The 14,114-nt window shown below is 43.0% G+C and overlaps 1 protein-coding gene and 1 non-coding gene across 2 annotated transcripts in view; one reads left to right on the forward strand and one right to left on the reverse strand.

Moving 5' to 3' along the window:
• The window catches only part of LOC126199493 (uncharacterized), a 124,094-nt gene that overhangs the window by 88,216 nt on the left and 21,764 nt on the right, over nt 1-14,114 (reverse strand). The gene's annotated exons all lie outside the window — the stretch shown is intronic.
• On the forward strand, nt 10,183-10,256 carry Trnai-uau (transfer RNA isoleucine (anticodon UAU)). Its single transcript has one exon. It is a non-coding gene; the product is annotated as a tRNA-Ile (tRNA).

A 14,114-nucleotide genomic window follows, 5' to 3' on the forward strand; every position in this document is an offset into this window, starting at 1 on the left:
GCGAAAGGTGGATATACACTGTACTAGTGCCGACATTGTGCATGCTCTGTTGCTTGTGTCTATGTGCCTGTGGTTCTGTCAGTGTGATCATGTGATGTATCTGACCCCAGGAATGTGTCAATAAAGTTTCCCCTTCCTGGGACAATGAATTCACGGTGTCCTTATTTCAATTTCCAGGAGTGTATTTATTGTTGGTGTTTGAGATTGTGGCTGTGTGTGCATGAATGTCGTGTGAGTGAGCGTACAGTTGCAGATTGGTACTCTTTTTGTAAGGAAGTTTGTGGGGAATACATAAAGTATAGGGGGCCGTTAGAGGGAAGGGGGGGGGGGGGGAGGTGGGTGTTATAGTCAAAATTGACGAGTCTCATTTTGGCGAAAGGAAGTACAACAGGACGGTGATGAGTTAGGGGGCTGTGGTTTCAGGTCAAGAATGTGACGGTGTAGTGTTTAAAGTAGTTCCCAATCGAAGGAAGGAAGTTTTGGTCACATTAATTGGTCATGTTGCAGAGGGTTCCATAGTAATTTCATATGTTTTTTCTTCATATAGGGATTTAGGGGAAAGAGGTTATCAGCACCTAGTTATTAATCATAATATTGAGTTCAGATTTTTATCCACAGGAGCCTGTACAAATAGCATAGAAGGTTATTGGTCAGCTGTTAACTCTCTTGTAGGGAGAGGGAAACGCCGGGTTTCCGCACTACAAAGTCACTTAGACGAATATTCATGGAGGCGTAGTGTTCCCCAAACATATTGCCCGTTTAAATGTTTTGTTAAACGCGTTGGACAAATGTATCGTCCAAAATTTTTTAGCTAATTTCTCATTGGGATGGGGGATAGGGGGCGGGAAATGTGTGTTTCTGTGTTGTCTATGTCTATCTGTGTGTGTGTGTGTGTGTGTGTGTGTGTGTGTGTGTGTGTGTGTGTGTGCATTTTTGTAATGTTGTATTTGTTGTGTATGTGGGTATGTGATTTTTGTTTATGTCTTTTAAGGAGAAGTTCCCATGTGGTAAGTTCAGTTTTCAATTTTTTTTTTGTTTTGACTATTTTGACGTATTTCATTGTCGTATTACACCATTCCGTATGTTTTCGTCTACTGCAGTACGTAATACAAATTTTGCAGCTGTCGTTCTTCTTTCCGTTCCAAGCACTAGTATCACTACGATTTTTTCAAGTCTATACTAGCACTACTAAAGGCGAAAAGACCGACACACCTAAAATTTGTACCCCTTCCTTCAGTTCACCTTTATACTAATACTACCTAGACGAAAAGAAGGACATAAGTATCAATGATGAGAATCACCTATATATGTCAACTGGAGAGCAGTATACAAATGTCGTGTACAGCTATATAGCTCAACTACAGAATGGGATACTAAATAACTGCTTTTGGTTTTCATGTCATCGCAAGCAAGGCTATCAGTCGACACTCTTAGCATCGAAGGCAAGAAAAACTGTACCCCATGGTGAAGTACGGCATACAAATTTTATATGTGTCGTCTTGCTGCGTCTTCCCGTAGTTCAGCTGCGGCACAGGTTGCCAATGTAACGTACGTCGATTTCCTCTTTTTCATTAGCAGTATATATATATATATATATACATATATATATATATATATATATATATATATATATACTGAAGTATGGGATATAAATATTATATACGTAGGTCCTTCCGCCATTGGTAGTACTACTATCTACGTAAGAAGAGACTGTTGGTAGTAGCGGAGGCGAAAGAAACAAGACGCATAAAATTTATATCCCGTACTTCAGTTGACAGTTGACCTACGTAGTTCAGCTGAACAAGAGGATACTAATGCTAACGAAAACGAAGAAATCGACGTACGCTAAACTTGTACCCTGTACTTCAGTTAACCTATACAGTTCGACTGAAGTTCGAGATACAACCCATATATGTGTGACGTGAGGTATTCCATGATACCGCTATTTCCATCCATTTTTTGCCCTTTATTTTCCACAGAAATACTACGATACAAACACGCGATAGCCTTAAGGTCGAAATACTACTGGCCTTGATATATGTCAACCATGTTTTTTGTCTCTCTTATTCCCTTGGTTCTGAACACTCTTCTCAGCTGTTACATCTGTGTAATAAATGCTTTCTGGCAATTTCTGACGGCATTGTCAAAGCCGACGGGTTGTATCCCCTGCTTCACTATAGAGTAATGTGGCATTAAGGATATAAATTTTAAACGCTGATGAAGTTTCTTACAATCTGTTTCAGTGCACAGAAGTCTGCGGTTCGTCATAAATGTATATTTTTAACTTAATTTTTCTCACAGAACACGAAGCACTAACATAATCGAACCAAAGATCATAACGATGTAAAGATATAGTTCTTGTCTGAGAGATCGTTCATTACCAACTTACGATGTGGACCACAGATACGTATAACAATTATAAAGTTATTTCATTCCTTATCATTCCTTACAACGAACTACTATTGCAAATATATGACAGTAAAGATACAAATAATTTAAATAAAAAATTGTAAGATGTATATATAGTCCTCAACGTAAATTGATACTGAATGGCCTCTGAGACAGAGGCCTCTGAGACATCGTTATGGGCTTTATAATCTTAGTGGCATATTTCTCTAACAAGTGCCTGTTGTACGTTTTTGTAGCAAAAGTAAGCCACAACAAACAACTGGCTACATCCAGCTAGCAAATATGTAGCTCAATATCACTTTTCCCAGTGAAGATGTGTCTGTAAACTCTCGAAATGCGTCGTGGGACGAAATAAAAGAGTGACCGACCCAAAATAAATGTTTTATTTGAACTTTTATTGTCATAAACAGTCTCAGTTCTTTACAGCAGTCCAGCATAGGCGACATAAGGTTAAGAACCGTACATCTTAATTCAATTAACAAACACATCGTACAACCTACATAGATCAACAAAATAAATATTACCTCTGTCCATAATTAAGTACAACACAATCTGGTTTGGATTTTAGTCGCTTCTAAGTATCCATCCCTTGCTCTCAGAACAGATGCACTAACTTTCTGGAGATAAGATTTTGTAGTGTTTTAGAAGATTTTGCGTCCAACAGGCAATATATCGTCAGCACTAGGCGTCCTCAGTTTTCTGACATCCATGTCAAGTTCATCCCATAAGATTTCAATGAGATTTAAGTCATATTCTTCAGTTCCCCACATTTCTATTTTCTGTTTACATACCCCTGTACAATTTAGAAGTAGTTTAAGATCATTGTCCTGCTGCAGAACAAACCCATGACCAATAAGTCTTTTGCCGGGTGGAATTGCGTTGTTGATCAATATCCTATCATATTCTCCCTTTTTTAATGTCTGCTAATTCTCACTAGATCATCGACTTTATCATCCGCAAAACATCCTCATACCATAACCGACCCTCCATCATGCTTCTCCGTTGGCATGGCAGTTTTTTGTGTGAAAAATGGAATGAAGTGCTGTAAATACTTGAAATGCTGAGAGTGGCATATGGCGAATCAGTTCCAAGTAAAAAAAATGTTTACCAGTGCTACAAGCTCTCTCAAGGCGACCAAGAAGATGACAATGACGAACCTCGCTCTGGACGCCCCAGCACATCAACAACAGATGATAACGTCGATGCTCTGAAGAAATTTGTTTTGGAAAATCGTCGAATTACCGTAAGACAAGTTCCTGAGGATGTGGCATATCGGTCGGCCCGTGTCATGCGATTTTTTGATGTTTTGGGCATGCGACGTGTGTCAGCGAAACTAGTTCCAAAACTTATCAATTTTTATCAGAAGAACCGTCGTATGAGCATCGCTCAGGAGCTCTTGAATGATCCTGATTTGCTTAAAAGTGCCATAACTTGTGACGAAACATGGGTTTACGGTTATGACGTCGAAACCAAAGCCCAATCGTCCGAGTGGAAGCATCCCGGAGAACCAAGACCGAAAAAAGCACGCCAAGTTCGGTCAAATGTCAAAGTTTTGCTCACTGTTTTTTTCCATTACCGTGGCGTAGTGCATCATGAGCTTTTCCCTCAAGGTCGTAGGGTCAATAAGGAGTATTACCTTGACGCCGTTTGCGAGAAGCGATACGCAAATAAAGTCCGGAATTGCGGAAAAACAATTCATGGCTTTTGCATCACGACAATGCATCTGCTCATTCATCGTTGCTTGTGAGAGATTTTTTGGCCAAAAACAACATGACAATCATGCCTCAGCCACCATATTCACCGGATTTCGCCCCCTGCGATTTTTTCCTGTTCCCAAAACTGAAGAGACCTATGAAAGGACGAGCATTTTCAACGATTGAGGAAATAAAAACTGCATCGCTGGAAGTACTCAAGGCTGTACCAAATTGCGTATGAGAAGTGCATCGAGGATTGTAAGAAGTGTTGGCACAAGTGTATTGCATCTGAGGGGGATTACTTTGAAGAGGACAACATGAGTACTGATGAATAAATAAATATCATTTCATAAAAATGTAAAGTCACATTAGTTTTTGAACACATTTCTTACAAACACACTGCTAAATGCACACAATGTACTGTAACCCAATGCGAACTGATTGCTAGTCGTACACAGAAAGCTGAAGAAACGAGTCGTTTTTAGACGGAACCGTCTTAGGCAAAGGTAGGTCAGTGTTGTTGTGGATACATATCAGCGCCCCTCTATGCGAAAAGACAGTCAAACACACAACAGAGGCACTTAGCCTTTACTAACTTTACCGTCAGAGCGGGGATATGATACAATACTCAAAACGAAATATCCGTTTTAAGTCTATAGTTGTGACAGGTGATCTGAAACTTTTGACCGGTAGTCAGAACCAGAAGAAAAGTTTCTACAATAATTTCTCCTGAAACCAGTACCTGTTGAAATATAGGACTATATAATCTCCTATGCCCATCTATCCGTTATGTAGAAGTAGAGTCTTTAGACAGTGCTGCATGTGGTTACCATGCATCCTGAAACGTCGTTCAGCCCGTTCTCATAGTGAATCACGTACGCTTTCAATACCTCACCTCATGTACAGGTGATGTGAGCTGTCTGTAGCAATCGCTGTTAAGACTCAGGAGTGCATATTGTACAAAACGGTGCTCCCATCCATCTCATCTGGCATTTGTCTGCTATGCCACTAAAAGATTCATGCTGCCATAATGAGATCGAACACCTGTGTGATAGTAGCTGGAAGACACTCTACATATAACAATTACTTGGAAACTACCTTGGGGCGGTAACCTTACAGGAATGTGACTTGTACAGTTCTTTTCTGGTTATGTGCACCTTATCTTGTCTCCGCCCACACCGAACGGAAAAAATCATGGGGAAGAAAGCGTGGAGAGCAAGGGCGGAGGAAGAAGGTTTGTCTTATCAAGATTCCTTGATAGTCGTTCAACAACGCCATGACATAGTCTCAAAAATGAAGCAAAGCCCGATAGGTCACCTCATTAGCACTGCTGTCCCTCACTCAGATTGTTGCAATACCCGATCATATTAATTCCTATAAGTGCATCCGTCTCAGAGAATTCCAGCAGCATCTCTAAACAAAACTAGAGAAATCTAGTAGATACACTGAAAACAGACACAAAACTGCAACTCAGTCTTCTCGACCCTCTGAGGATCATGGATTCGCTCTTAGCGCCAATATTATACTGGGTATTTCCGAGCAGAGTCGAATTTGCGCGTGAGGCCCATGTAGGTCTTGTGAAACACCGTTGGCTGGAAGGGACATCAGGACTTGTCTTTTTTTTCCTTTATTGTAATTTCATGCCTCATACGAGGCAGGCCTACATACGCCGCTCTTCGGCCAATAGATACAACAGATAGACATAGAAGACAGAGAACATAAAAAGCATGGTAATAAATGATGAACATTACATGATAGATTAGAAGCTGTTCGACGGAAGGCACGGTTCACAAACGTGGTCACCAGTACAACAGACGAAGACATCAAGTTGGAGACACGAATGTAGGAGGACAATGAGGAATACACCGTAGCACAAAACGGAGAAACACTGATGCATGGAAACACTGGTGAAGGTCATCAGCGAAGCACTCAGAAACACACTGATGAAGGAGGGGGGGGGGGCTGCTTCCAGGTGGAAGGAAGAGGTAGGAGGGTGGGAAGGAAGGGGGGATGGAGCCAGTGGGAGAAGGGAGAGTGGGAGGGAGTGGAGAGGGGAGGGGTTGGAAGCCCAGTGTGGGGGGAAGTGGGAGACGTGGGAGAGAGGAGGGGGGGGGGGGAGAAAGGAAAATGAGGAGCGAGATGGGGAGCCCTGGGGGAACAAGGACATCATCAGGGAGGGGGAGTTGGTAGAATCCACCTTGGGCAAGGGTATGGAGGGTGTGAAGATGGAGAGCAGGTGGAATGCAAGAATACAGGCGTGGCAACGGGCTGGGATGGGCGAAGGGCGAAGATGGGAGAGACTAGTGGGTGTGGGGGATCAAGCTTGTGGGAGGTGTAAAGGATTCGTATCTGTTCGAGGAAAAGGAGAAGGTGCGGGAAGGGAATCGAGTCATATAGGATCACGTGGTGGATGGGAGATGGATGTGATAGGTGAGGCAGGACTTGGTGCTTGAGGGACGTTCTTCGTAATTAATTTATGTAGACCTCAAATGGGGAGTTGTGGATTAATGTCGCAAAGACGATTTTGTTGCTGTACGGATCACTGGGAACAGGTGGCAGTTCTGCAACTAATGTGACGTAAATTCTGACTTACAGGCGGCCATTGTATAACCAGGAAACATTTACTCGCAAAATAACGAGAAAAATAAGGTAATTCAGGGGAAGACACAAGTTGGGAGAAGAAGCAAGCATAGTGAGCTTCAGTGAACGAACAACTAGATGGCAGCACCTCCAATGTCAGAGCGTGTAGCCATCATGTGGACATGCTGGTGAATGTCATTGTGTTCATCGGGTTTTATCGTCGTGTAACTGAAAACTAAACTATTTGACCTTGGTGTGTACGCTTTTATAATATTGAGCTGACGATTCTTAATGTTTGGCCGCGGATTCATTAGATTAAACGTGATAATGCTGGGATACGTGTGTCGTGCACATCTTGGGGAACACGCGCCAGGGTGAAACAATCAGGCAGAAGCCGCAGTGCACAGACACATCGCTGAGGCACCTTCCCCGCCAGTGCTTGGCATAAGATGTCACCTACTAAAGAGATGGAATTTCATGAATGTCCCATTAATAATAACATTACAGTTATGTAAGTCGCAGAATTAACATAAAATAATTCAAATCGGCACACTAGATACGGTATTTTTTAACACAGGAACATTAGTTAGTGTAGATAATGCCATGAACTGAGCATAACATGATTAATAACCATATTAGAAACACATTGTTTATTTATATGTTTAATTAGTTATTCATTATGCCTTAAAACAGATCATGGGGAAAAAGTATCAGCGTAAAACTCAACGTGCAGCTTTGTCAGGAGAAGATCTGCAAAAGGCCTGTGAAGTAGTAAACAGTGGCTCAATGAAATTATGGAATGCAACTAAAACATTTGGAATACCATACTAAATATTAAAGCGGCGTCTTGACACGTCTAATTTTGTGAAAGGATCTCTGAGACCTTCATGTTAGTGGTGTTATTCTTTAATAAATGTTTCTGCGATTTAAATGAAATCCATTTTACAATGTGCTTTACCGTTATTTACAGGATATCTCGGAATACAAAATGAGAAACGTCTTGTTGAATATATTCAACATCTTCCGAAGACAGATTTCCCAGCTACTGGAGCAGACATCCGACGTTTGGCCTTTACATTTGACGAAAAGAATAATACAGCCCACCGCTTCAACAAAGAAACGAAAATCACAGGTTACGACTGCCTGCAGTCATTTCGGAAAAGACATACTGAGTTAGCTGCGAAAGTCGCGGGGAATTTCGATGGCAAGGTGGTTGGGAATAAATTGAGGCGAATTTGGAAACTGTTTCACTCTGCTGCTGCTGCAAGTATGCGGGCCGGTGTGGCCGAGCGGTTCTAGGCGCTACCGTCTGGAACCGCGCGACCGGCTACGGTCGCAGGTTCGAATCCTGCCTCGGGCATGGCTGTGTATGATGTCCTTAGGCTAGTTAGGTTTAAGTAGTTCTAAGTTCTAGGGGACTGGTTACCTCAGATGTTAAGTCCCATAGTGCTCAGAGCCATTTTTTCCTGCAATTATGTGATGGAAATTGCTTTATGGGACGCCCAAGCAAGATTTACAATGTGGATGAATGTGACCTGCAGTTGAATAATGATCCAGGAAACGTCCTTACAATGAATGGTCCCCGTGAAGTCCATAACGTCACGTCAGCAGAGAATGGTGAGACCATCACCGTAGTAGCAGACTGCACTGCAAGATAGATTTCTGCCTCCATACTGCATTTCTAAAGGTCAAAGAAAGAAGGCCGAGATTGAAGACGGGATGCTACCGGGTTTCATGGTTCAGATGAACGAAGAATCACCGTATGTCAGCTCAGAAGTCTTCTTTCATTGACTGAGGACCCACTTCGTCCCACGGAAAGAGCTTGGGAATGTGCACCTTATTTTGGATGGCCAGAGACCACACTGTTCTGATGTTTCTGTGCTGGATTTAGTAAAGCGATACTGCTCTGCCTCCCAAGTCACACGACTCCGTGTCTGCAACCCCTGGACCGGTCGTTCTTCAAGTCACTTAAGACATTTTGGCACCTGGCCCTAAACAATTGGACCTATTGGAACCCGGGCCGCAGAATCACCAGACTTCATTTTGGATCTTTGCTGAGCACTGCATGCTGTAGCGTAGCCACTGTTGAAAGTGGCAGTGTGGGATTTTGTGCGTGTGGATTTTATACGTCTACCATTTCTGACAATATGAAAGAGAATTTGACTGACATCCTCGAACTCAGTGTCCCTCCGGCATTAACTACGACAAGCAGCAGCGGTGCCATAATTTCCTTTGCGGAAATTAGTCCTATTCGCAGACCGCAGACCGCAGATACCCAAGCAAACTAGAAGAAAGAAGCAAACTACGGAAGTCATTACGACGGTCGAGAAACGGGAGGTACTGAGACGAAAGGCTGCTCCAACGACAAAGGAAGGAGTAAAACACCGCAGAAGAGAAAGAGGGACCGTTCATCTTCAGCATCCTCCACTACCGAGAGGACGATGATATTTGTGTTGCGAGTAGGGGATATTTTTATGACAAAAGGGGCCAAAATAAGATTGGCTTCAATGTATAACATGCAAGAAATAGCTACATGAAATATGCAGCAAAGACAATTTGTGTTGCAATAAATGCTAAAAGGAAAATAACAAAACAAATGTATTTTTCCTTGTTCCCCCTCCCCCCGGCCCCCTCAGTGGTTTGTAATAGATATTGTGCAGTGTACCTTTCATGTTGAAATTAATTTTGTAATTTTGTCCATCACAGTTGTTATTTTAAGATATCTTTCATCCTCACCCACATTGATTGGCATCTTCTCCACATAGTGGGAGAACGTGTCAGTTTTGTTGCCTTCCACGTAAATGCATATTTCTCAGTTTGAAATTTCATTAACTATGCTAATACATCTGCAATTAATAGTTAAAAACCCAACCAAGGCGCTGATATATTTGGTGCTTTCGTCAACCACTTAGTTTTGCTAGTAAACAGACATAATTGTTACATGTTGCATCTTCCTCCGAGCTACCTTACATTCAATAGGTACTTGTATTGAATGGTGAGATACAGGTAGTGTGTACTCGATATAGTAGTAATAACAAAGAAGGAAAGTAACTTCTTGAAGGAGTGTTGCAGACAGCGATTACCCTTTTTCTCTGGCTGTTCATACGCTGTCCTCCGATTCCCTCTATCTTCTACTAATCGCTTCATTATTACGTAACTATTAGACCTTGAAATGATAATTAAATGGACACCCTAGCTGCAAACAGGCGTTGGTGTACTTCATTGGGGACATGTTGAAAATGTGTGCCCCGACCGGGACTCGAACCCGGGATCTCCTGCTTACATGGCAGACGCTCTATCCATCTGAGCCACAGAGGACACAGATGAATAGCGCGACTGCAGGGACTTATCCCTTGCACGCTCCCTGTGAGATCCACATTCCCAACATGTCCACACCACTACGTTCGTAGTGCGCCTAGTGGTGTGGATATGTTTGGAATGTGGATCTCACAGGGAGCGTGCAAGGGATAAGTCCCTGCAGTCGCGCTATTCATCTGTGTCCTCGGTGGCTCAGATGGATAGAGCGTCTGCCATATAAGCAGGAGATCCCGGGTTCGAGTCCCGGTCGGGGCACACATTTTCAACATGTCCCCAATGAAGTACACCAACGCCTGTTTGCAGCTAGGGTGTCCATTTAATTATCATTTCATTTCTAGCGAGCTGCATGGTAATCCACGGTAACTGTTCTTTCGGGAACAGATACTACCGTCATATATATTAGACCTTGAATTCTCAATCTGCTTTAGACAAATAACCATTGCCCAATTTACAGTGTTTCCATTTTATTGTCATATTCATGATGCCTTCCAGCGGTCCCTGGCTCTGTACACCACGCGCTTCGCCAGCAATCAGTCCCCACTGCATTCTGTGCATTGTTGTTTCCTACCCCCCGCATCTTTCTTTACGTAGTCTTCCAGTTTGTATTTTAACCTACCGAGGAGTCTTTTTGTTGTCAGGTGAGCAATAAAAGCTCGCTTAGGAAGTCGAGTGTCTGGCATACTGATTACGCGACCTACCCACTGGAGTCGTCTGTTCGCTTGCTATTGTAAAACGTTGGGCTCGTTCGTGATCTCATAAATTTCACTGTTCTCTCTTGTTCTCCAAGCATCTCCGTCTCTTACTGGGCGCCTAATCTTCTCACCGCCTCTTTCAAATGCTAGAAGCTTTAGTATTTCCCTTTTAGCTACTGTCCAGCTTTCTGAACCACAGAAGACAATGGGGCATGTATCTTCGTTTAAGCAGAATGTAATATAGCTGTAGACTTGAACGTAATTCTGAGGGAGTATAGTCACTTGGACCCAGAAGAAATTCTTTCACTTGCATTCATTGGTATTTGAATATAACAACTGTACCAACGTCCAGGTACTTGAACTGATAAACAGACTTGAACTTATCTACGTTAACGGTGAAGTGCTCATGTGAATATTTAGTTCTGACTACTGACACTACGATGTCCATGTAAGTAAAAATGTGAAACCTGCCACCTTGAATTCGTAGACCATTACAGTCTTCAACTTTGATCTCACTTAAGTCTTTGTCCAGGGTGAGATTGAACAGTACACATGACAGTGCACCTCTCTGTCCTAATCTAGTTCCTATGGGGAAGGCCTGTGAGTATGCCTCTTCCGTGACAAAGTTACCTATTTCTCGATGCACTGACATACGTCACCCTAACATGTCCTCTCCTTTGGTAAGAGCTTTTCATAGACATTTTTCTTTCTCTATTCCTTTCTGTACCACTATGTTCCATACTTTGACTGTCCATTCTGCTTCTAACATCATTTTATACCACCTCGGGTCAAATGCTTCAGTTCCTTCTTTCCTCCACTTCAGGTAGCATTTCGTACAACGCTCTGCTTCAGATGCACAAAATCTGGAACTACAGTTCTAATTCCATTTTTATTGCTTCCTTTGCTACAAACACCATTCCACCAGTCACACTAGACTCCGGCAACCCCAACCAGACAGAGGCGGCGGCCGTCCCTCGCAAATAAACAGTGCGATATCCACAATATCTCGACAGCTTGCCAGCGACGCACCACGAAGGAATTATCAGAATGGGACGGAAATGGGTAGAAGTGATGTAACTGTACAGACAAACAAATGATTACAATTTCAGACAAATTTGATGATTTATTCAAGAGAAAGAATTTCACAAATTGAGCAAGTCAATAACGCGTTGGTTCACCTCTGGCCCTTATGCAACCAGTTGTTCGGCTTGGGAATGATTATCAGAGTTGTTGTATATCATTCTGAGGAATATCGTGTTATATTCAGTCCACTTGGCGTGTTAGAGCGTCAAAATCCCCAGCTGAGTGGACGTTCCTAGCCGTAATGCTCCAAACGTTCTCAATTGGGTAGAGATCCGGCGACCTTGCTGGCCACAGATGGCAACCGAAGAGGTCCTGCTATGAAAAGAAATGGCACCCCATACCATCACTCCCGGCTGCCGAGCAGTATGGCGGGCGACAGACATGTTAGTATCACAGCGCTGTCTGGGGCGTCTCGATGACTGTCATACTTACCATCTTCTGCCAATCTGTCGAGATATTGAGGATGTCTCCCTATTTATTTGCGAGGGACAGCCGGCTCCTCTGCTTGGTTGCAGTTGCCAGGGTCTTGTGTGACTGGTGGGATGGTGTTTGTTGCAAGTGGAGCAATAAAAATATAATTATAGCAGAACTTCCAGAATTTGTGCGCCTGAAGCAGAGCGTTGTGTGATATGCAAGCTGAAGTGAGAAAAGAAGGAACAGAAGCATTTGACCCTAGGTGCTACAAAATTATGTTAGAAGCATTGTAATTAACATAAACAAATGTAATGTATTGCGAATACATAGAAAGAAGGATCCTTTATTGTATGATTATATGATAGCGGAACAAACACTGGTAGCAGTTACTTCTGTAAAATATCTGGGAGTATGCGTGCCGAACGATTTGAAGTGGAATGATCATATAAAATTAATTGTTCGTAAGGCGGGTACCAGGTTGAGATTCATTGGGAGAGTGCTTAGAAAATGTAGTCCATCAACAAAGGAGGTGGCTTACAAAACACTCGTTCGACCTATACTTGAGTATTGCTCATCAGTGTGGGATCCGTACCAGATCGGGTTGATGGAGGAGATAGAGAAGATCCAAAGAAGAGCGGCGCGTTTCGTCACAGGGTTATTTGGTAACCGTGATAGCGTTACGGAGATGTTTAATAAACTCAAGTGGCAGACTCTGCAAGAGAGGCGCTCTGCATCGCGGTGTAGCTTGCTCGCCAGGTTTCGAGAGGGTGCGTTTCTGGATGAGGTATCGAATATATTGCTTCCCCCTAATTATACCTCCCGAGGAGATCACGAATGTAAAATTAGAGAGATTAGAGCGCGCACGGAGGCTTTCAGACAGTCGTTCTTCCTGCGAACCATACGCGACTGGAAGAGGAAAGGGAGGTATTGACAGTGGCACGTAAAGTGCCCTCCGCCAAACACCGTTGGGTGGGTTGCGGAGTATAAATGTAGATGTAGATGTAGATGTAATTCCGAACTGAGGACCAAACATTACTGAGGTGATAATGAAGTGGAAGACCAGCAGCTGTGGTTATTATTATTATTATTATTATTATTATTATTAACGAGGAATTTTGTCCTTGCCAGCGGTGATGGTGTGCTTATAAGTTTGTTATGTTTCGGATCTGTATAGAGAATGAGAGAAAGCCACAAGAAACAGCGCACTTTCATAGGTGATGAGTTCGTCGTCAGAGGATCGGGGACTTCAGCTCACGCAGACATGCAGTAATATTGAGGTGTTATAGCGCGACGCGAGATGCAGTCCTTGCAGCAGTATACAGGTATTGGTAGGGAGCTCTTCTCTTCAAGCCAGCTAGACCTACTGACGGCAATTATTCTCAGTAGTTCTGAAGTTTCTGGTGGCTTTCGCAGGTTAGAGAGGTCCAGATTAAGGGGGTTAAAATAACGGCTTTGGACAATTTTTTCTGCGTGGCTATAAAGAGCATATGGAACCCAAATGCTTCCTGTCTTCAGACCTCCTCACCGCATAATCTTATAATCACTCAGTCGTCTCCCTTACGGGTGCCACGACAATGATAATAGCATCCATCATAGAGGGTCGTGTCATACCACTTTGACAGATACGGTTCATGCACTCCAGTAAGTAGTTGCAGGGAAAACAAGCAGCGCCAGACGGTTACGCTCTGCAACAAAACTGCGGCAGGAGTAGTTTCGCGTGCGCATCTGGGAAACCCGGAACTTCCCTGCAATATGAATATTCTCTTCACGTGAGACGATCTGTTTTCCGATTTCCCATCTGTATTGGATCACATCCTCCATTTAGGCGCCAAAAAGCTCTCTCTCAGACTGTCTTTCTAGTCAACCATGCAATCAGCCCATCATTTGTAATGTGTTCATTATTCCCCTAGCTCTTCCAATAGCA

This window comes from Schistocerca nitens, chromosome 8 (assembly GCF_023898315.1).
Source record: "Schistocerca nitens isolate TAMUIC-IGC-003100 chromosome 8, iqSchNite1.1, whole genome shotgun sequence".
Classification (NCBI taxonomy): Eukaryota; Metazoa; Arthropoda; class Insecta; order Orthoptera; family Acrididae; genus Schistocerca; species Schistocerca nitens.